This window comes from Podarcis melisellensis (assembly GCF_964234715.1).
Source record: "Podarcis melisellensis genome assembly, chromosome: 1".
NCBI classification, from domain to species: Eukaryota; Metazoa; Chordata; class Lepidosauria; order Squamata; family Lacertidae; genus Podarcis; species Podarcis melisellensis.
Window position 1 is genome coordinate 24,785,020 of NC_138528.1, and position 22,442 is coordinate 24,807,461.

The following is a 22,442-nucleotide window of genomic DNA, read 5'->3' on the forward strand; positions in this document are numbered from 1 at the left end:
TTTTTTTATCTGTCCTGAATTGTCCAACCTCAGGCCCTCCAGGCCTCTTTCTCCAGTCCTTGAGATTCTCCCAGGTTTGGGACCACCTCCTTGGTCTTGTAGTGAGGTGGAAGCTTACTGGGAAATGATATATAATGAATTGAAAAGGATGTTTAAAATAACGTCTGTAAAAAACAACCCAGAAGTTTTTCTTTTGGGAATTATAGGGGCAGAACTACCCAAACTGTATAGAAACCTATTCATGTATGCTACTACAGTGGCAAGAATGTTACTTTCCCAAAATTGGAAAGAAGTAGAAGTCCCAGCAAAGGAAGAATGGATATAAAAACTTATGGAATATGCAGAAATGGCAAAACTTACCGGAAAAATAAGAAATCAAGATAACAAACTTTTTATAAAAGAATGGAAATGGTTTATTGAATATTTACGGATAAAATGAAAACAGATAAGAAGATTGGCAGGATTATTCTAACAACCTGCAGTTTCATAAGAGTATATATTTAAAGTAGATGAATAAATGAACAAATTAAGTTAATTTGAATATACAGACAATATTAAAAAATAAATTTAAGGAACTACAGAAAGAGAGGGAAGGAAGTCAAGTTCTGAAATGTTAAAATGACTGTAAAATTATTGAAATGTATAAACCTGAAAATCATAATTTTAAAAATAAGGTTAGGACCACCATACATCTCTCTCCCCAGGACAAATCCTTCATTGTGCCTTCTCTACAACCTCCCCAAGTGCTTACACCCTTGAATTTTGATAATGCTTCTGGCTTGTCTGTATGGAGAATGGTGTGTGGGAGATGGTGGTGGTAAGGGTGCTGTTGAAATCTCAAATTTCTGTATGGGTGAAATCTAGTCCATTGTAAAAAGGTAAGACTCACTTCCCCCCTTTTTTGTCTCGGGTCCAGCCTGCCGCCAGCATACAGCCCCCGGAAGATTGGCCATGATGGAATGCAGTCCTCAGGCTGAAAAAGTTTCCCCACATAATATCCTGTTTCCTTTTGTAAAAAGCAAGAAATGTCTTCAAGTATATCCAGAGTTTAGCCTGCAGTTTGACAAAACATCCTTATTGTGTATGTATTCCAGACCTACTTGTCCAACTCAATTACTGTTCCAATCTAGTCATGCTGATAGAATTTAAAGAACAGCTTCTCTATTTTCCCACATTTTAATTCTGTTACACATTTGACTGTGAATTTATTCTGGTCGGGCAAATGATTGTGGGGCGAGGTGGGGGAGCAACTGAACCGACCTGAAGAGAAGGAGAAAATAAAATACTTTTTTTCTTTTGCTCTTCCCTATTCCATAATATGGAATGGAATCGACCATGAATGAACAGGGATGATGGATATAGGAGTAGAGCTAAATAAGAAGGTAAAGGTAAAAGGACCCCTGACCGTTAGGTCCAGTCGTGGACGACTCTGGGGTTGCAGCGCTCATCTCGCTCTATAGGCCGAGGGAGCTGGCGTACAGCTTCCAGGTCATGTGGCCAGCATGACTAAGCCGCTTCTGGCAAACCAGAGCAGAGCACGGAAATGCCATTTACCTTCCCGCCTGAGTGGTACCTATTTATCTACTTGCACTTCATGTTTTCAAACTGCTAGGTTGGCAGGAGCAGGAACCGAGCAACGGGAGTTCACCCCGTCACAGGGATTTGAACCGCCGACCTTCTGATCAGCAAGCCCTAGGCTCTGTGGTTTAATCCACAGTAGTACCCACATCCCTGAAATAAGAAGAGTCAGATACAATAAGGAAACTAATGTTTGGCTCCTTAAACAAAGGAAAGGAGAAATTCATCAAACACATTGCTGCCTAGCTCTTGGTTTCAGGTAAATCCCCAAAGTGGCGTAAAATGAACAAAACTATATGCCTGCACGACAAGGAAGAAGTTAATCATTTATAATTTGAGGCTATAGTCTGGTCTTGCCTCACTCTTCAGCTCCTTTGTTTGGGATTAAAGTCCTGTTCCCATTGCATCCAACCACCCAGAACCCCTTGCAAAAGGAAGCAAGAGATTTCTGACCCCTCTAGCAGATGGGGTAATGCAGAATCTGTCACCCTATATATTTTTAGACCACGTGGAATTGATTAGAACTCAGGAGCTGCTCTACATCTGACCACGTCACTGCTTCTCGTGTTCACACTGAGTGATTATTATGGTTACAGTGCAAGGGACTTATGTACTAGACGCACAGGCCAGACACAAATCTCTCTGTATAAGAAAGTGATTGTTTTATGTGTGCTGACCACACTGTCCCAACTAGAGGCTTGCCATATGTCTGCAAATTCCAAACATGCCAGGAAATCGAACATCAAAAATGGCATCCGGAGGGGAATTTTTGAATTTTAAGAGATGTCAGGAATTTCCAGGACCTGGGAGTTTTTTGGGTTTTCTGTCCCCCCACAATTTCCCCCGGGTTTCTTTTTTTTGGGGGGGGGAGGCTGGGCCCCGGTGGCAGTGGAAGTGATGAGAGGTCACTTCCCTTGGCCGGGGAGTGGGGGGAGAATGAGGAGGCAGGGGAGGAAATGCAGTGGGAAAGAAACATCAACAAGGAATCTTGTAGGCTGGTAAAGGGGGTTGCTGGTCCCGACTGTGTGTGTGACTGTGTTGCTGCAAGAGGAGAGGTGCAGGGAGAGGGGGAGTGAAAACAGCTGAGAGTATGTAAACACTGGCACCAACATCTGTTGGAAAAGGAATTCTGAGCACGGTGGTGTGTGTGTGTGTGTGTGTGTGTGTGTGTGTGTGTGTGTGCATTAAGCATTCTCTCTCTCTCTCTCTCTCTGAGGATAGCTCAGCAGGAGACTCCTAATCTCAAGGTTGTGAGTTTGAGTCCTGCATTGCAGGGGATTGGACTAGATGATCAGAAGGCGGGGTCCTCAAACTTTTTAAACAGGGGACTGGTTCACTGTTCCTCAGACACTGCTGGGGGCCGGAGTATAGTTTGAAAAAAATATGAATGAATTCCTATGCACACTGCACATATTTTGTTTGTAGTGCACATTTTGTGTTGTTTGTCTTAATAGCAGTATTAGTCTACCTGACATATTATTATTATTATTATTATTATTATTATTATTATTATTATTATTATTATTATTAAAGGGCCAACATGGTGACCTACAACGTTTCATTTAGGAAGCTTCTAAAGTTACTAGTTCTTCCAAACTGTGGGTCCAGCCCACAAGATTATAATGTAGCCAACACTATATTGTTGGAGTATTCTTTAGAAGTTTCTCCCTGATCTGGCCTGACTATCCATAAGCACTTAGACAAACCTGGCCTGCTATTGTGCTCAGTTTCTGTCTGTGAGCTTCCAGCAGGCATCTTGACCGTCTCTCTGAGAACAGTACGCTGGTCTAGATGACCCTTTGGCCAGATCCAGCAGGACTCTTCTTATTCATCTCCACCCCAATCGTTCAGCCCGGACACTGAGATCCAGCGCCGAGGGCCTTCTGGCCGTTCCCTCATTGCGAGAAGTGAGGTCACAGGGAACCAGACAGAGGGCCTTCTCGGTAGTGGTGCCTGCCCTGTGAAACGCCCTCCCAGCAGATGTCAAGGAAATAAGCAGCTATCCTATTTTTAAAAGACATCTGATGGCAGCACAGTTTAGGGAAGTTTTTAATATTTATTGCTGTATTGTTTTTAATTCAATTGGGAGCCGCCCAGAGTGGCTAAGGAAACTCAGCCAGATGGGCGGGGTATAAATAATAAATTATTATTATCTTTTGGGAATGTTTCCCTTTTTCAGTCACATGCCTGGATCCAGTCGTGTTTTGCTTCTCTTCTGTATCCAGTTCTGCTTTATCTCATGACTGATTCCAATCCTGCTCTGATTCTTTTGAGATGAGTTTTAAAACAACAGTTTTTTGGATTTTTTTTTGGAACATCCAAAGGCTGAAGTGTGCATAAGTCCATTCTATGACAGCCTTAAGCTGAAGATACGCAGAGCAGGGCTAAGTAATTTTGTCGTCAACCATCTCTTCCCCTTCTTTAGCAGCTGACAACTTTTATAGAAAATCCTACCTTGCATCAAAATTACTTAGGATTCTATATGATTTCATAAAAATCCCAAATGTCATTCCTCACAAGTGTTTAGCTTACATGCACATGGATGAGTGTCCCTTGTTCTTAATCCCAGATCAGTCTGTGCTGCCTGTAATTCACTGAGGGCAAGGCATGTGTCACATAAGCCATGCTTCTAACTTTTGAGCCAACATTTTCTTTGTTGGGCTTCAATCTTTTCTCAGATGTTCTTTCGGATGGGCTATCTCCTTAGCGCACACACACCCAACCCCTTAACTCTTAAGACAGCAAAATGTGAAAGGGTGAAGGCTACTGCCTGACAGAGTTTGATAGCAATGCCATTGTGTTTTCTAGAAGGCACCCTATGTTTTTCCTAACTGCATAGGAGATAGAAATTCATTCTTCAGTACTTTCCACCTTCGTGCTTTGATACCTAAGATTTATTAAGTTTTACTGAAGTTCTCAGGTATTATAGGCACTAACTCTATAGGGCTGAGGAGTCTTCAGGCCCCTCAAAGTCTATTAGGATGGGGCTGAGCTTGAGGGAGCAGAGGAGGCCAAGCATGATCCCTCAGTTGTTCACCCGGTGCCTTTCCCATTACAGGGTGGCCAAGACTGTCTGGAACATCCCAGGGGCAAAAGGATGGCTCGCCTTCTCACCTCTGCCGCTGCACTGTCTCCCAACGGGTCACCGCTTCTGCTATATCTTCCAGTCCAGCTTCTGGAGAGGCATGAGCAGGGATTACAAGTCCCATCATGCCTCAGCCCCATCTATTCCTCCTGCCTAGCTCACTTCCTCTGCAGGGCCACTACTCCATAGATATTGTTGTTATACAATTCCATTCACCATATAGATGGGTTTATGAAGTATTTTCGTATCCTTCTGCTGTGCTGAAGAAGAATTCTATGAAACAGTGGGTATATCCGGAATCACTGTTCACTACGTCTGTTTGCGGACCACTTCAGCACCGTTGGACGTCATAAAACAAAGCTTTACGGCTTTTTTTCATCACATAAGAATCTGACCCATTGCTTCTTTCCGAGACTTGCATAGTCTACAGAGACTTTCAGAGACTTATAAGACTTACTTTCAGAGATTTATGAGATTCCGTTTATTTGGTTTTTCATACTGTTCAATATTCTGTATAGATTATATAAAGAGTTTACTTTGGCCACCTCATGAGAAGAGAAGACTCCCTGGAAAAGACCCTGATGTTGGGAAAGATGGAGGGCACAAGGAGAAGGAGACAACAGAGGACAAGATGGTTGGACAGTGTTCTTGAAGCTACCAGCATGAGTTTGACCAAACTACAGGAGGCAGTGGAAGACTGGAGTGCCTGGTGTGCCCTGGTCCATGGGGTCACGAAGAGTCGGACATGACTAAACGACTAAACAACAGCAGCAACAACATATTGATATTGCATTGTTGTACTTGGTCATCGTGTTGCCTTGGATATTACTGATAATTGGTTGCAACACAGGGGTTCAATTGTTTGGTTACTTAGCTCACTTCCTCTGCAGAGCCAGCGAACCAGGAGCCGATTGCAGTGGTGTAGCTAGCTGCTGGAGTGCCTGGTGCTGGGGCATGTCCTGCAGTCAGGGGTGGGGCAATCCACTCGTGGGGGCGGGGCAAGACTCTCTGACGCTTGGAGCCTCTCTGCCACCTTCCCCTCAGCTGTAGGGCGTCTGAGGGAGAGACAGTAGGCAGACGCAAGTCCCATGCTACTGTTTCAGGTAGCACGGAACCTGCAGGCACCTAAGCCACCACATCACTCCTAAAATGTTTCATGAGCCCATTTTTTTAAAAAAACTCATTTTGTCACACACATACCCTTCAGTGATGACACCTGGGGTGGACCACAGCCCCCTGCACCCCCTTCCTCTGCCAATGGCCAAGTGCAACACTGTGCCACACAGCCGGGCTCTGTATTCAGCCTGCTCCTGATGTGACAGGCACATGTGCAATCACACATGCATGACCCACCCCCCCAATGTTGGGCACTGCTCAACACCTCTGTCAGCTATCATCATGGAACAGTGCATAGAGAGATGTTCACAATGTGAAAATTATACCGCTTTGCAAGGACCTTATCATGGCAGGGCGGGGAAAATAAACATGAGTATCCTTCGTTTGTCTTGGGCAGAAAGCACAGTGCTTTATAGAATATCACTGGCTGCCATTTTTAAAAATCCACTCATCTTTAGCCATAAATATAATGCATAGACCTACATTTCTTTTCCTTTTTTTATTCAACTTTTCCTCCAGATGGATTGAATATGGAGGGTGAGTTAAAATTTATGCTCTCAAAAAAAAAATAAAAAAAATCACATACATACTCCATAAAGGAAACAGAAAATTATCTATGTGATTAAATTCGTGTTTGGTTGTAAGTCACTTTGGGTTTCCCTGGGAAGGACAAAGTGGCAGGCAAATTTAATAAATAAATAATTGGATAAGTAGATGGATGACACATACACACTTTCTATACTGTTAAACAGCTTTTCTGGCTGCTATTCCATTCAACTCATTGTTTGAGAAAACCGCACACATTTCCAGCAATATATGCATTTTGACACACCCTTTACTCCAGTATATGCAGTTTTGTTCATGTTACTTTCCTAGAGAACTGTACTGCAAAATTTATAGAAGTAGGGCTTTCAAAGCATGGGTGTCTTTTAGTTTTCAATTAGTTGCAGAAAGTGTGGATTAGGTAGGTTTGCCTTTACAAGTGAACTGAACTGAATTCCTTTCCCATCCTAGCACGGAGCAGTAGCGGAGTGGAAAAACTGACAGCAAAAGAGGTAAAGGGTTGGAACAATTTGAGTCTCCAGGGGGAAAAAACATGAAACAGGTGAATATTCAGCACAGTCCTGGAGTCTTATGGGAATCCTGTATGAACTTGACTGAACCACCACCGTCATCATAATTTATTACAGTCAAAGACCAGCTCGAAAATCACAACTGGGACAGCTTTCACAAGAAAAAAATGTACATGTAAAGCAGTGTACAACAACAGCTTAAAGATTAAAATCTAAGATAAGTGCATATGCACATAAAGACCTAAAAACTTGGACTATCATACAAATTGGCCCTGCCAACCTGGAGGCCGACTGTTTTCCTGAACCACCAGTTATTTGTCCCTTATGTAGTTTCTTTCTTCTTCTTTTTAAAAAATACATCTTTATTCAGCTGAAGATACTTTGGTGATGTAAGCAGCTTGGCAATGATCCAACCTTGATTGTCAGCTATGGGAAGCAAAGAATTTCAAGCGCAAGCTTTTCCAAAGCTGATAGTGGAAAGCCCCAGATGTGCATGTGGTCTCTGGATGAGTTTTAATGGATTTTTTTGCCAGCAGAAGGAAAACCTTTAGTGCATTTTGGTGGTTTCCTGTTTTCACAATAATGCCTAGAGCACCTTAAGTATGGCAATGATATGTGAAGACATCGGCAGTCACTTTCTCATAGAAGGAATGCATTAGCACAGACACTTCTGTCATGGCCATATTGAAACATCACTACTCTCTGATGGGTCCTTTTGAATGGGAACTTTCAGGAAAAATTAAACAAAATGTGGAGGCTCATAGCTCTAAAATCCCAAGGAGTAATGAGATGCTTTATTTACAAATTAGTTTATTTAGATTACGGATATACCACTCCATATTTCAAATCCCCTCCCCCCCAAAAAATGTATTTTTGTTGACATATTTCAAATCTCTGAGCAGTTCGCAACATCATAACATTGTAAATAAAAAAATAGAAATAAATAATCCACACTTAGGTAAGATCACCTCTAAAAATCAATGTAAATGAGAAACAGCTAACATGTGTTGTTGTTGTTGTTTAGTCATTTAGTCGTGTCTGACTCTCCGCATGGACCAGAGCACGCCAGGCACTCCTGTCTTCCACTGCCTCTCGCAGTTTGGTCAGACTCATGTTTGTAGCTTCGAGAACACTGTCCAACCATCTCGTCCTCTGTCGACCCCTTCTCCTTATGCCCTCCATCTTTCCCAACATCAGGGTCTTTTCCAGGGAGTCTTCTCTTCTCATGAGGTGGCCAAAGTATTGGAGCCTCAGCTTCAGGATCTGTCCTTCCAGTGAGCACTCAGGGCTGATTTCCTTAAGAATGGATAGGCTTGATCTTCTTGCAGTCCATGGGACTCTCAACATGTACGGACCGTAATAATTAGTAACAGACCAAAATATAGAAATATAGCAGAGACAACAAGCCCCACCCACATGTATCTATAGGTAGCTGCACTCTCACTATTGGCTGCTATTGCTCCAACTTAAGATCACCCGAAGGTGGAGCAGAATAACACACTCCCCATCGGTGGAGCTCCCTGCTGTCACCAGGGAACACCTATAATTATTCCTGCCCCAGGAAGAATTACTCATGTCCCACACCCCTAGTGCTCCTTGCTCTCACCAGGGAGCACCCCTAAGTCATGAATCAAAAGCAAAACAGGGTAGTGATCTCACCCTTGATATAGCCCAAATGGGTGATCAGTAGCAGCACTATGGGCTGGGAGTGTGCCTAAGAAACCCCAGGTTATCTCCAACCATCTCCTCCAGCTTCTTCTGTTCAGGCTTGGCTGCAAGGTCTGTAGTCTTTTGGCTGAGATTCTTTGTGCTCTTGTTCTTCAGTTCACCCCGGGGCTCACACCTCAAGCAAGCTGTGAGGCTTCATGCCACATCCCATACATCCATCCAGTCAAGTCATTTCCCTGGTTCTCCTTTCCGGTTCTCATGTATTTTTGTTAGTCATTATTAGATCTGGAAAAGCATGCACCAACATAGATTTCCTTCAGAATACAGGCTAGATCCAGGAAATGGATCCTCGATACATTCTCTACCAGTTGGCCAGCTATACTATATCTCTTGACCATGTCGGTCTTTTCTTTTCTTTCAAGTCAACATTCTGGCTATCCATACAACATGGCAGATTCTGACATAATTAATCAGCAAGTACAGGCAGCTTTATGACAACCAGGACTTGTCGCCAAATTTGTCCCATATTGATCACATTTGCCATGTTATCAAAACGTTATACTTCCACAAACAGCCTCTGGCATGCTAGGATTGCATCGGGCAAAGCAGTGAACAGCTGATTCTGATTCCAGCCTAGACACATGAACATATCCCTTAAAATATCGCAGACCAGTCATGGACCCAGATGGCAAAAGATTGATGTTCTCCCCACCCCTTTACACTTTAAAATGTATATGAACGATTTAACATCTGCAGTGTGTCTGTGCTTCATTTTTGTGTGCAGTGATGACCTCATCCTCTAGGTTGCCCCCTTTTTTTTTTTTTTTGGTACCTAACCATCATAGAGTTTTAATAAACCTGAGCTCACTGAGTAATCACATCTGGATTGCTGCATGTCAAGAGCAGCGCTTGCGGGTGGGGTGGAGGGAGGAGAAGAAAGGGACCAGGCCATAGCTCTACAAATCAAATGTTATGGTACATGAAGTAGTTTTGAGGTGGGAGATGACTATATGTTCCAGATGTTATGCAAATACACTTTTTACAAGCACCTACTGTGAATTCTGAAAAGAATCAGCATTCAAACTTTACTGATGCTAAAACAGAAATGGGGGGGGGGTAGGATGGAAATCCCTACAGTATCCCAGAAGACAGGAGTCTCTCTGCATCACTTTCTGAAACTATTCTCTCCTTGTCTTCTCCTAGACTGAATGGATTCACCTAAATGCCATGCCCTCCAGCCTTGCTCCTGTGAAACAGAAGAATGCAATGTCATATGCCACTGAAAGCTCCAGGAGAATCAACAGGGTTGCATTTCCCTGTCCATTTCTGGTACAAATTATCCATCAGGGCAGGGATAGCCAAGATGAATAGCCCTCCAGATGTTGTTGGACCACAACTACCATCATCCCTGAATTGGCCATGCTGCGTGGGACTCTGGAGAGCTATGGTGTGGAGAGCACCACACAGGCTATCTCTGCACTAAGGTAGACAAGGTCAGTTTGGTCAATAAGCTAGGCCACAATTTTGAAATAAATGGCTCCAGGTGATTATATAAAGGGTTCACTCCCCAGTCTTGCTGCTCCTCCAAATGATATTATGTATTATACATCAAAATGACAGAACAAGCATGGCATTTTCATGAACCAGCATGGCTTGCTCTCTCGCTCTTCTCAGATGGATGTTTGTTCAACTGCAGTGGTACGTACAACATTTCAGTAATTTTATTCCATGGCTATTAAACTTGACTTTATTGAGAACTGCTATTCATTTTGTTTTCAGACCACCACATTTTCTGACCTTGTAGACATCATGAAGGAGAACACTTAAAAAAAGGAAAAAAGAATTAACAGCATTAGGATTTATGTTATTTTGTGTGTGTGTGTGTGTGTTTCATCTGGAACACTTCCAAAAGGGTCCTGAGGAACTGGCACAGTGAACTAGGGCTTGAGACAGAGGTCTAAGTTCCCACTCAGCTGAGTGAGCAAAAGGGTCACTAAACACAGCAGGGCCACATTTTGAAGTAAAATGATGTACACAGTTAATATCTAAAGAAGGGCTGAGGAACTTTGGACCCACCCCCACCCCAATGTTGCTGAACTACAACTCCCACTAGTCCCAGCACGCATGGCCAGTTTCCAGAAAGCAATCCAAAATGTCCCCCAAGATAAGTAGAAATGGGCATTGAAACAAACTGAAATTGGTAAATATATTAAGCCCTGTCCTTCAAATACTTATTTCCAAGGCAGCTAACCAACTAAGCATAAAACTATAAACAATACAATACAAAATGAAAATGACAGCTGAACTGCATAAAACAGCTAATGTAAACACATTGCCAGAGTTATAAGTCAAGAGCAACATAAAACATTACAGCAGTTAAAAAGCCTGGTGTTTTTTTCAAAGGTCTTCAAGAGGCATCAACAATATGTGAGTACACCAGGAAGGGACCTAGAGTAGTGGTACAACATCTGCTTTGCCTGGGTTCAATTCTTGACATCTCCAGGTAAGTTTGGGAAATTCTCCTGTCAGAAACCCTGGAGAGTTACGGCCAGTCAGAGTAGACAATATTGAGTAAGTTGGACTATTGGTCTGACTCACTGCACAACAGCTTCCTGTGTTCCTATTAACCCAGGTGAAAATGCACTCCTTTTTTTTTTTAAGCATAGCTTTTTGAGACAGTGCTCTATAAGGCATCTTCCTATCCTCTTATGTGCACACCAGGTGCCCCCTCCCCTCATTCCAGAGGCCTCTCCTCAATGACATCAGGCTGCAACTGGAGCCAGCAGAGGGACTCCATAAATGACTGCAGTGCATGGACAGACTGATATGGGAGCCAGCCTTCCTTCAGATGAATATGAATACTTCTTTGTAAGGCAGCCATGGGCAGATACTAAAGGGTGTGTGTGTGGTAAAGCTTCAGGAAGGTGTTGGATGAGATAGGTCTATGTGCCATGCCTTGTGATCCTTTAGCCACCCAGCCAGTCTCAGGTGTGATGTTGTCCTTGTGGTGGAATTGAAGCAACATTCAAGTCCAGGGTGTGCATTCCATCTTGTCTTCCTCAGGAAGCAAATTGTCTTGGGCTAGGCCTTGTACTGGCTTACTTGAACTTTGCTTCGTTCTGAAACACTAGAATGCAGTGTTTCACCAAGCTAAGCCTGCCCCCACTTGCCCCCTCTTTACTTACAACAATATCAAGGAGAAGCAGGCACTGTCATCTCCCTCTTCTTTAATATCACACTTGCCTTTTTAGAACTGAGGGGGGAGGTGAACAAAACCCAAATTGGCTTTGCCTATCCTTTGCTCTGCTTCCATCTAGTGTTGGCCTCCATGCCTTGTACCCTACCAGTCTCAACTGGCACCTACCTCCTCTGCTTGCCTTTCCATCTCAATATGAGGTACCCAGGATGCTTTACCACAGATCAAAAATGTCAATAATAATAATAATTTATTATTTATACCCCACCTGACTGGGCTTCCCCAGCCACTCTGGGCGGCTTCCAACAAAATATTAAAATACAGTGGTATATCAAACATTAAAAGCTGCCTTCAGATGTCTTCTAAAAGTCTGGTAGTTGTTTGACATCTGGCGGGAGGGCGTTCCACAGGGTGGGTGCCACTACCGAGAAGGCCCTCTGCCTGGTTCCCTGTAACTTGGCTTCTTGCAGTGAGGGAACCGCCAGAAGGCCCTCAGCACTGGACCTCAGTGTCCGGATAGAATGATGGGGTGGAGACTTTCCTTCAGATATACTGGACTGAGGTCGTTTAGGGCTTTAAAGGTCAGCACCAACACTTTGAATTGTGCTTGGAAATGTACTCAGAGGCAATGTAGGTCTTTCAAGACCGGTGTTATGTGGTCTTGGCGGCTGCTTCCAGTCACCAGACTAGCTGCCGCATTCTGGATCAGTTGTAGTTTCTGGGTCACCTTCAAAGGTAGCCCCACATAAAGCGCATTGCAGTAGTCCCAGTGAGAGATAACCAGAGCATGGACCACTCTGGCGAGGCAGTCCGTGGGCAGATAGGGTCTCAGCCTGCGTACCATATGGAGCTGGTAAACAGCTGCCCTGGACACAGATTTGACCTGTGCCTCCATGGACAGCTTTGAGTCCAGAATGACTCCCATGCTGCGCACCTGGTCCTTCAGGGGCACAGTTACCCCATTCAGGACCAGGGAGTCCTCCACACCCGCCCACCTCCTGTCCCCCCAAAACAGTACTTCTGTCTTGTCAGGATTCAACCTCAATTTGTTAGCCACCATCCATCCTCCATATGCTGCTGTTTTAGTTTGTGTTTGACTTGACACAAAGCAGCAGCTATTAACAGTCAAATAAAATCAGCAGAGAAGATCAGGTCAAACTTCCATAGTGACAACAACTGAAGCATCCAATACGGCAAAAGGCCTGCAAGAAGTCTTCAGTCTGACACCTGGATCCCTCAGGGAACTGAGCATCCCAAGCCCGGAGACTGCAAGAGAGAAAGCTCTGTCTTGCGTACCTGGAAGCCATGTCAGATATTGGCAGGACACACAACGGGGGAAAATCATACTCTTCTAGTTTTAGGCATTTGGAAATGCCTCGGTTCTCACACAAAGATTCAACCTACCTATTTGTCAATAACAAAAAGATAATAGTTGGCATATGGATGGGCATGGAGCAGCTTTCCGGATGTTTTGAACTATTTATTTTATTTATTTCATAAAAAATTATGTACTGCTTGATTGTAGTAAAACCCCCAATACAGTTTACAAAGAAGATAATACGATAAAATAATCTCTAAAAGATTTACAACTATAATTTAAAACACAGAGAAGGTTAAAACTGCAATAAAATAGACTAAAACAAATTAAAAGTCATACCAACTTTCTAAGCATCTGGGTAGGGTTGTCTAAATAAGAATGTCTGGCTGGGGCTGCTGGGAGTTGTAGTTCAAAACCTCAGGATGACAGCAGGTTGGCAAAGACTCGTATAGAGGAACAATAATACAGTTGAAATATACTCCAAGTCTATACTCCAAGCTCTTTATTCAGCTCATAGTGGTGAGGAGGAATGAAAGTTTCCCCAATGTATCTGCTTTATATAGATTGTTTACACAATGGGCTGCACGTGATTGGCTAATTCCAGGATTCTCCTGGAGGCCAATCAGGTTGTGGATTCACTTCCATCTGGAGCTGGATTGGGTGTCTCCTGCAGACCAATCATACTGCTGCATTGTTCTAGGACCAATCAGACTGCTGCAATGTGAATCCTATTGCTCTAGGACCAATCAGACTGCTGCATTTTGGATCCTATTCAACTCAGTACATAACACCAGTAAAGCAGGTAAGGGCAGGGGAACAACCCAGGTTTATTGTTAGGAAATCATGTGGATAAGCTTAAGAAATGCTATGCTTAAATATTATATTACATTATGCTGAAAAATACTGTTTCTTGTCCTTAAGAACATTTGTATCACAAGTAGTTTGTAGCTTGGTCTTCTATATGCTTACTTCAGAATATGTCCAACTAATGTTTTAAAAACTCCAATGCCCTTCTCAGAAAATGATTACAAAAGAAGAGAAGGGCTCCATTTGCTGCTCTGTCCTATTCGATAAAGTTGCAATGGTTTTCATGAGTAAATAAAATTTAAAAACAATAAGCATACTTTTCCTCCTTTGAAACTGATTCCCATCCTTCTGCCTAATTGCTATCAACATTGTAATGGAAATCATATTGCAATATTGATTAACAGTGGTTGCATTTTCCAATTATTTCTCTAATGAGTTAAGTGGCAATGACCCAGAAAATGGACTAAGACCTCACTACAGACTAATGTTAATTTGGTTTAAATTGTTATTTTTCCCCCCTCTTCCAGCAAATAATGATGAGAGACGCCTACTGTTAATTAATCAAAAAACTTCTCAAAATAGAGTTCACCAGGTGGAAATAATTAGGCTTTAATTGTGTCTTGTTTATTACTCTTCAGAGATGTAAACAAGAAAAGCTGGGTTCGTTTGACAGTCGTTACTAAAAAGCTTTGTAATAAATAAATCAGAGGCACCAGTGTTGTGATTATGTCATGAATATTTGTTCTTCTGCATTTGTTCTGTGAGTCAGTTTGACAGGTGAAGAACTGGTAATTTCCCTTTAGAATTAAAATATCAGATCAGCAGGTGGGAACATTTGCCTTTTGTTTCATTCTCTTCCTTTTTTGTTGATTGTTTTCAAATTGCTTAACTGACTGGCAGAAAGATACAACTCGTTGTCAGATGGAATAACTTTTAATGATGGAATTCACAGACAATGAAGAAATTTTGGTTGCACCTGCATTTTGATTTGAACAAAGGTACTTGAAATCTGGGAGGAGGAAAAACCCAACAAAAACCCAGTCTTCACAACTGTCTACTTTAAGGTATTTTCACTTTCCTCTCTTCACTCATTTCATCATATTAATAGGGGTCTTTTTCCATTCTTTCCTTTAGTTCAGAATAACAGGCAGTATGAGAGATAAAACTTGGATCAACTGAAGGAATGGCTAAGGAGGAAATTGTGCAAGCATAAACACAATCCCATCGTAATTAAGCACCTTGAAGTTCCCTTTACTTTAGCAGAATAATTCATCCACCTAGGGATCCACTGATTGTAAGGTGAGGTGGAAGCATAATGCTTACTTTTGCAGCTTTTGGTGGAAAGTTTTCTGAGTACCTTGTAAAGCAGGGGTAAGGAACCTGTGGTACTCCAGATATTATTGGACAACAATTCCCATCATGCCTGACTGCTGGTTGTGGAGACTGGGGCTATCAGGAGCCAGAGTCCAAAGGGTTGCCATTCCTTTCATCAAGAACAGAAATCTAGAGCTTCCATAAGAAAGGGACCATTGAACAGTAAGGATGATCGCTGATGAATGGGGTAGTCAGCCAGGAGTCACAATTATACAACTGCCAGAATGGAAGGCAGTAGAGTGTGAAGGAAGATGTGTCAGGAGGCATGTTGTCATATAGAGAACATTTAAGCTATGGAAAGGACTTGGAATGACATCTGTAAACAAAAGGAGGGGGAGCCTAGCATAGTGATGGGCGACTTTGGTTTCTTTCAGTTTTTAATTTTTCCAATCCCATATTTAGTTATCCATATTTCCACATTATTATTTTTATTGATGTTGTTGTTTGGCCAATTTCTCCTATTATTATTATTATTATTATTATTATTATTATTATTATTATTTCTCCAATTAGGTTTGCCAGCTATTCTGAATTTCTCCCTCAACCATTGGTTAGCAGGCAAATGTCTGAGGAAGATTGTTTTATCCAGATTGTCACAGTGCAGAGGTCCCCAGTCTGGGTTGGGAAACCTGTGACCCTCCAGATGTTGCTGATAGGTGTGTTGGGAGCTGGAGTTCAGCGCATAATTCCCCCTTTAATCCTCATCCTGGAATGATCACAGAATATCAGTTAGGAATCTGCAACGCGATTTCCCATTATGAGCTTTACAATGCGTTTCCTGATTTATTTATTTTTTAAATGTGTCTAGATCCAGCCAGAGTAGTTGTTGCTTCCCTTTGTTGGGTGTGGGGAAATCAATAAACTTTGCCCCCGGCTACTGCTAATAAGGGAAGCCTGCTCTTGAGAAAATGTCACTTTCCTTTGAGAAATTTGGTGATATGATGCTTCCCTTCTCTGCCCACAAATGGGGTAGAGCATGAGCCAACTCCTAGGGGCCAAGACCATTTTGCCCTCCCAATAAAATATTTGAGTGGGCCACACCCACCCTCCCCCAAGTTGATGGGCATTGTTATGCAAATGGTGTGTGTGCTCCACATCTTGTGATTGATTATGTGGGGCAAGGCTTACTTGCCCCTCCCCTCCATATTTTATTTAAGTTGGCAGCCCTGAGGTAGAGCATCTGAAGAGGCCATCAAAATCAGACTTCCATCTTGTTATCCCAGGGGTGCAGAAAGCTGCCTTATACCGAATCAGGTGACTGGTCCATCTACATCATTGTCATCTGCACTAACTGGCAGTATGCTCTCCAAGACTGGAAGCAGGAGTCTCTAGCCTTAGCAGATATTCCAGCCCTGAACTACAGCCCTTTCCATCTCTTGTCAGGTGGGGAAGTCATGCACACCCACAGCTGCCGCATGTGTCTGCATCCATGTAGCTTGTCAGCATCGCCCTTGAGCCAGTGCCATCAACTGGACTCATACACTTCAGCCCCGACTGGGCTAGGCGAGCTGGGTAGCACTTCCAGAGACCACCTTCTGGACAGGAACAGGTCAAAGTGCTGTGGACTCACAGCTTAGAGTTGTGAGCACCGGATTCACTTCCACAAGAAGACAGTCGTCGCACAGCAGAGTATAGCAGAGTCTAGCAGAGTATATAAACGACTTGGAGAGCAGCTCTGTAGAATAACTTTTTTATTCTATCTACAACTATTATACAACTATATACAGAGCTTAATGAGGGCTAAGCATAAATGAATGCTGCACTACACTGAGTGTCTTCAGCTGCTCTTAGCAGCAACCTTATCTATACACACGATCTCTAACACTCAGTCTCTCTCTCTCCAACACACTGACTGACTGACTGACTGACTCTTTGCTGGAGTAGAATAAGTAGATAGCAGAACACGCCGCCTCCTCTCTGGAGAGTCAGCAGAGATCATCAGGAGATTCTTGGATATGGGAGGGGTGAAATCTCCTCATAGCCTTGTAAAGAAAACTGCATTGAAAAGTGAGCGGGGAGCTGGACTTGGTCCACCTCACTCTCCCTTCCCTGCCAAGCACTTGATTGGCAGGTTTTTGGCTTTCCTTGCATGGCCTCCTGGATGAAGTCATCATGGTCACTCACATGCTCTATTAGAGTGCAGCCCTGATTTAATGGATTTATTTCTAAATGTTCTGTATTTTGTTTTATTTCTTACGCACTGTTTATCCCAACCTTTGCCAACAAAGGTCCGTATAGCTATGGTTTTCCCAGTAGTGATGTATGAAAGTGAGAGCTGGACCATAAAGAAGGCTAATCGCCGAAGAATTGATACTTTTGAATTATGCTGCTGGAGGAGACTCTTGAGAGTCCCATGGACTGCAAGAAGATCAAACCTATCCATTCTTAAGGAAATCAGCCCTGAGTGCTCACTGGAAGGACAGATCCTGAAGCTGAGGCTCCAATACTTTGGCCACCTCATGAGAAGAGAAGACTCCCTGGAAAAGACCCTGATGTTGGGAAAGATGGAGGGCACAAGGAGAAGGGGACGACAGAGGATGAGATAGATGGATAGTGTTCTTGAGGCTACCAGCATGAGTTTGACCAAACTGCGGGAGGCAGTGGAAGATAGGAGTGCCTGGTGTGCTCTGGTCCATGGGGTCACGAAGAGTCGGACACGACTAAACAACACTGTTTACCCCCAGAGTGAGTGAGAGTAACAAAAGATATAGCTATGAAACAATTGCAGCTACCAAACAATAAAGGGGGGAAACTATTAAAAACAGTTCCATATAAAAAACAGTTTAGAACAATTCCTTATATATATATTATATACATCTTTAAAGTCACATTATATCTATACACTACTTTCCAAAGTACCCAATGGCTTGTGAAATTGTATGAAAGCAACGAATGCTAGAAGTTTTAAGGACGAATAGGGCTTTTGTCTTTTTAATCTGCTGCAATCATTTTAGGGAGAGGACTGAGAGAAGAAGAATACATTTTTTTTAAAAAAAATGTATCTTATTTTAAAGGGGGGGAATTGCAGCATGCTCCTTTGGACAGTTACAAATTCTTTCTGAAGTCTGTTTTGATAATTCATAGGAAATCACACACACACAACCTGCCTTGGAATTATTGTTTGAAACATGCATGAAGGTACATTTTATTCTCAAAAATGTAGTGAAGATAATACTGAAATATATGACTGAGCCTATACGAAGGACCCCCAGCTGATTTCTGACACAGGTATATATAATTCCCTGACATAGCATTCAGTAGCTACATTTAATAATAAGATCACTCACTTTTTATTGTTTTCTCCTTGATTTCCCCCTTCTCCTTTATTTTATGCTTTCATCAATCTGAGCCAAAGATTGGAAATGGGAGGGGACCCCCGCGCTCTGCATTGATGCAAGCTTTGAGTTCTAGATTAAAATGTAACAAGCGGCATTCCGATCATTATTTTTCTTAACCACCAAATTAGAGAAACTGAAATTGGAACTGATTTTACACTTTCCTATCATAATATTTTTATGAGTGAAATTGGACCAACAGCCACTCAATGGGAGGGAAGACAACCTAGGAGCCTGGCTGCTAGCAGAGATATTTATGAGGGGCTGCTGTTTTGCTTGGAGTGCAAGGAGAATTTGGGGCGTTTGGGGGAAAAAAAGAAAAGAAAAACCTGCACAAGGATCTTTTTGTCGTGCTAGTGATACTTTCGCCCTAAGGTAATGAGGAGCTTATTTCTACAAAGGGTGGGTTGACGTAGTGCTAATTTTGCCTCTGACCCACTTGTAATCCTATATCATACTATTATGTTGCTTGAACAAGAAGTGTCTATGTAAGTTGTTAGGTTTTTTGGAGATGAGTTTTGCAGGTCTCGGAGAATAGGAATGCGTGATCCTGAGCCAAAGTCTGACTTGCTCATATTTCTGCTGGTGGCAGCAGGACTTTCCATTGCTCAAACATGGAAGGATTTGCAGGGGGTGTCTATGGACTTACAGTATTAGAAGGCTTGTTAATTGGCTCTTGCCGAGAAGGAAACTCACAATATGAAAGTCTTAAAAGGAACATCAAAACCCAGACAGATTTCATATTGCAACGAAACCAAAAATTAAACACACACTGCCACAATTGTCTTTGCAGATTTGGATATAATAACCCTGTGAAGTAGGGGCTTTTTGTCAATTAAAAAAAGTTGTTTGAAATTGTTTTTAATCTTGTTTTTCATGCTGTAACCTGGCACAGGACTTTAAGGACAGGTAATAAATAAAATCCTCATCGTATCATGTGTCTAGAATGGTCCATTTGCCAGTTTCCAATTGACCTCTTGGACAATACGTACCTTTTTATGTACCTTTGTACTGTACGGATCAAAAAGGAACAATTATATAGCAATACAACCTGATACCACTAGGGGTATAAGGGTGGAACCTATGGATTTGATGTAATCCCTGCTATTTTTTGCATATTTATTATATCCATAAAAACCTTTATTATTGTTGTTTTTAAAAAACAGTGGTAGCAGAGTCAGTAAAAAAAAAAATCCACAGCCCATAATTATAATCAAATATGCTTCCCCCCCCCAAAAAAAAAACACACAATCAGATAAACACAGGAAGAACATAGATCAGTCATTAAAAGCCCTGGCAATAAAGTGGCCCAACAAATGCCTCTGGAGGTACTGAAGTAAGTCATACTAAGAGTACATTGAATGGAATCAATGGGCTTAAGTTAGTCACACCAAGTGATTTCACTGAGTCTTCTCTGAATATGTCTAAGTTGGATTCAAGCCCTTGTTTGTGACTCTCAAAGCTGCTAGGGCGAGTGCTTCACAGACAAAGCACCACCTCTCAAGAGGTCATTGCCGCCCACTTCACCTAAAAACAGAAAAACTTAAGAAGGGCTTTCTGCATCATGCCAATGGCCCATCTAGTCCAGTGTACTGTTCTCATAGTGGCCAACCAGATACCCATGGGAAACCTGCAAAGCAAGATTTGAGCACAAGAGCACTCTCCCCTCTTCTGGTTTTCTCTATTGTGTGTTGAGGTCCCCAAGGAAAACCCCTCAAATAAATCACACTTCACACAGAAATTTTGTTTAAGGTTTTTGGTATAATTTTGGCCACAACTTTATTAAAATACAAAATGTGAATGGTTGCTTTGTTTGCTTAGGCATTGGTTGCAACTATCTGTCCCCACCCAGGGACAGAACTGACATCTGCAAGCCTGCAAACGTCAGTAAGGGAAAACATTTTGGGGAGAGAATGGAGCCGGGTGCCAGACCCTCACCTCTCCCCGAATGCTCCCAGGGGCTCTTGCGTGGCCCTAGCCCCTTGACAGGGGTTCGGACAAGAGCATGGCGAGCCCCTGGATTCCTTTAACAGAATACCCTTGCAGCAGCAGCATTGGAGGGGCAGGCACAGCCAATCGATTCCCCTCCACAACCAATTTTAACCAGTGCCTAACGGCAACCATAAAGAAGGCTGATCTCCAAAGAATTGATGCTTTTGAATTCTGGTGCTGGAGGAGACTCTTGAGAGTCCCATGGACTGCAAGAAGATCAAACCTATCCATTCTTAAGGAAATCAGCCCTGAGTGCTCACTCGAAGGACAGATCCTGAAGCTGAGACTCCAATACTTTGGCCACCTCATGAGAAGAGAAGACTCCCTGGAAAAGACCCTGATGTTGGGAAAGATGGAGGGCAGAAGGAGAAGGGGACAACAGAAGACGAGATGGATGGATAGTGTTCTCGAGGCTACCAGCATGAGTTTGACCAAACTGCGGGAGGCAGTGGAAGACAGAAGTGCCTGGCGTGCTCTGGTCCATGGGGTCACGAAAAGTCGGGCACGACTAAACGACTAAACAACAACAACAACAACAGGGCAAAAACCAAATGGCCCCAGCCAATCAGTCAAATGGACACAATTCCTACCAGGCCCCTTCCCCCAAAACAGATGACCCCATGACAGGCATAACAAAGTCAAATGTGAACAAACCCTAAAATTACGGAGGGTGGGAGAGTGATCCAATGCGCCAGCGAAAAGAGGAAGCTCGACGCGCGCAGGGAATGTATAGCCTCTAGGCTGTCAATCAAAACTGGCAACATCAATATCTCCCCAACAACTCCGGGGAGCCCAATCACTTTCGTGGCCAACCAATTGAACCTGCCCAACAACAGAGGGATGACTTGCAAGACCCCACCACAACGTGTCCTCTCCATGAAGGAGAACACGCTTTCACGTTCTCCATGTCATGCATACTTTTTCAAACTCCTATCATTCCATCTCTTACTCGCTCAAGCCCAGTTTCTCTTTCCTTAATCTACACATTTGCCAAACACTAATCTATGCACACATTTGTCACTGAAAACCTGTGTTCGTTGCCTTTTTATTTAAATAACTTATGCAAGCATAATCGTATAATCACTGCTGTTTATTTTGTGAGGTCCAACTGCATTTTGCTCAGATTATGTTTCAGTCCCCAGGACTTACCCTTTTTCTACCATACTTAATAGAAGTATGATTCATAAGCCATATCTATAGATATACAATCAAATGATGGAAAATGTACACGTTATTTTAATCTTACACCTTGACTGTGCCTCAGCACAACTGATTGACTGATTGAGCAATAGATGGATTTCAGATATTTATAGCCTACATTTAAAATATAATATTCAAGGCGACCCACAGTATGTTCTCCATGAACACAAAACACTCTCTGATACCTCATGAACAATTCCAGAGGGGTAGCCATGCCCGTCTGCTGCAGGAAAAACAGCAACCAAGTCTCTTGTGCCACTCTAAAGAGTGACGGATTTATGGTGGCATAAACATTTCATGGACTAGATAGTGATGATTTTATTATGATGCCTCCTTGTCTGAGGTCAGTTTGTGTGGCAAAATAAAAGTCCAGCCTCTAGACCACTACCTGGAAAGTTGAGTGGATTCTGAGATGATATGGTTCAGCTATCCCTCTTCTAAAGCTCATATAGAAGTAGCAAACTTTTTCTGTTATGTACTGCTCTGCTCTGCTTAAAATGGAGACTCTGAGCAGGAGAATCAGGTGTGAATGGTACTTACTTGGCCAGAAAAAAATAGCTGATTCTTTAATTACCAATAAACACAAGCATATAACTGGCTCTGATCTTATAGATCATAGTCCTGCAGAAAGGATCATTAATTTTTATCTAAGCAAGCAGGCACAGTGGTGAAAGTCACTTGAAGCACAGAGACTTTGAGA

General features: G+C 42.7%; 1 long non-coding RNA gene across 1 annotated transcript in view; it reads left to right on the plus strand.

The window, feature by feature from the left end:
- The window catches only part of LOC309373196, an 81,552-nt gene that overhangs the window by 50,408 nt on the left and 8,702 nt on the right, over window positions 1-22,442 (plus strand). Inside the window, exons 2-3 of the long non-coding RNA XR_014169824.1 lie at window positions 9,724-10,013; window positions 14,794-14,905. This is a non-coding gene — a long non-coding RNA (uncharacterized lncRNA). The remainder of the gene's footprint in view (window positions 1-9,723; window positions 10,014-14,793; window positions 14,906-22,442) is intronic.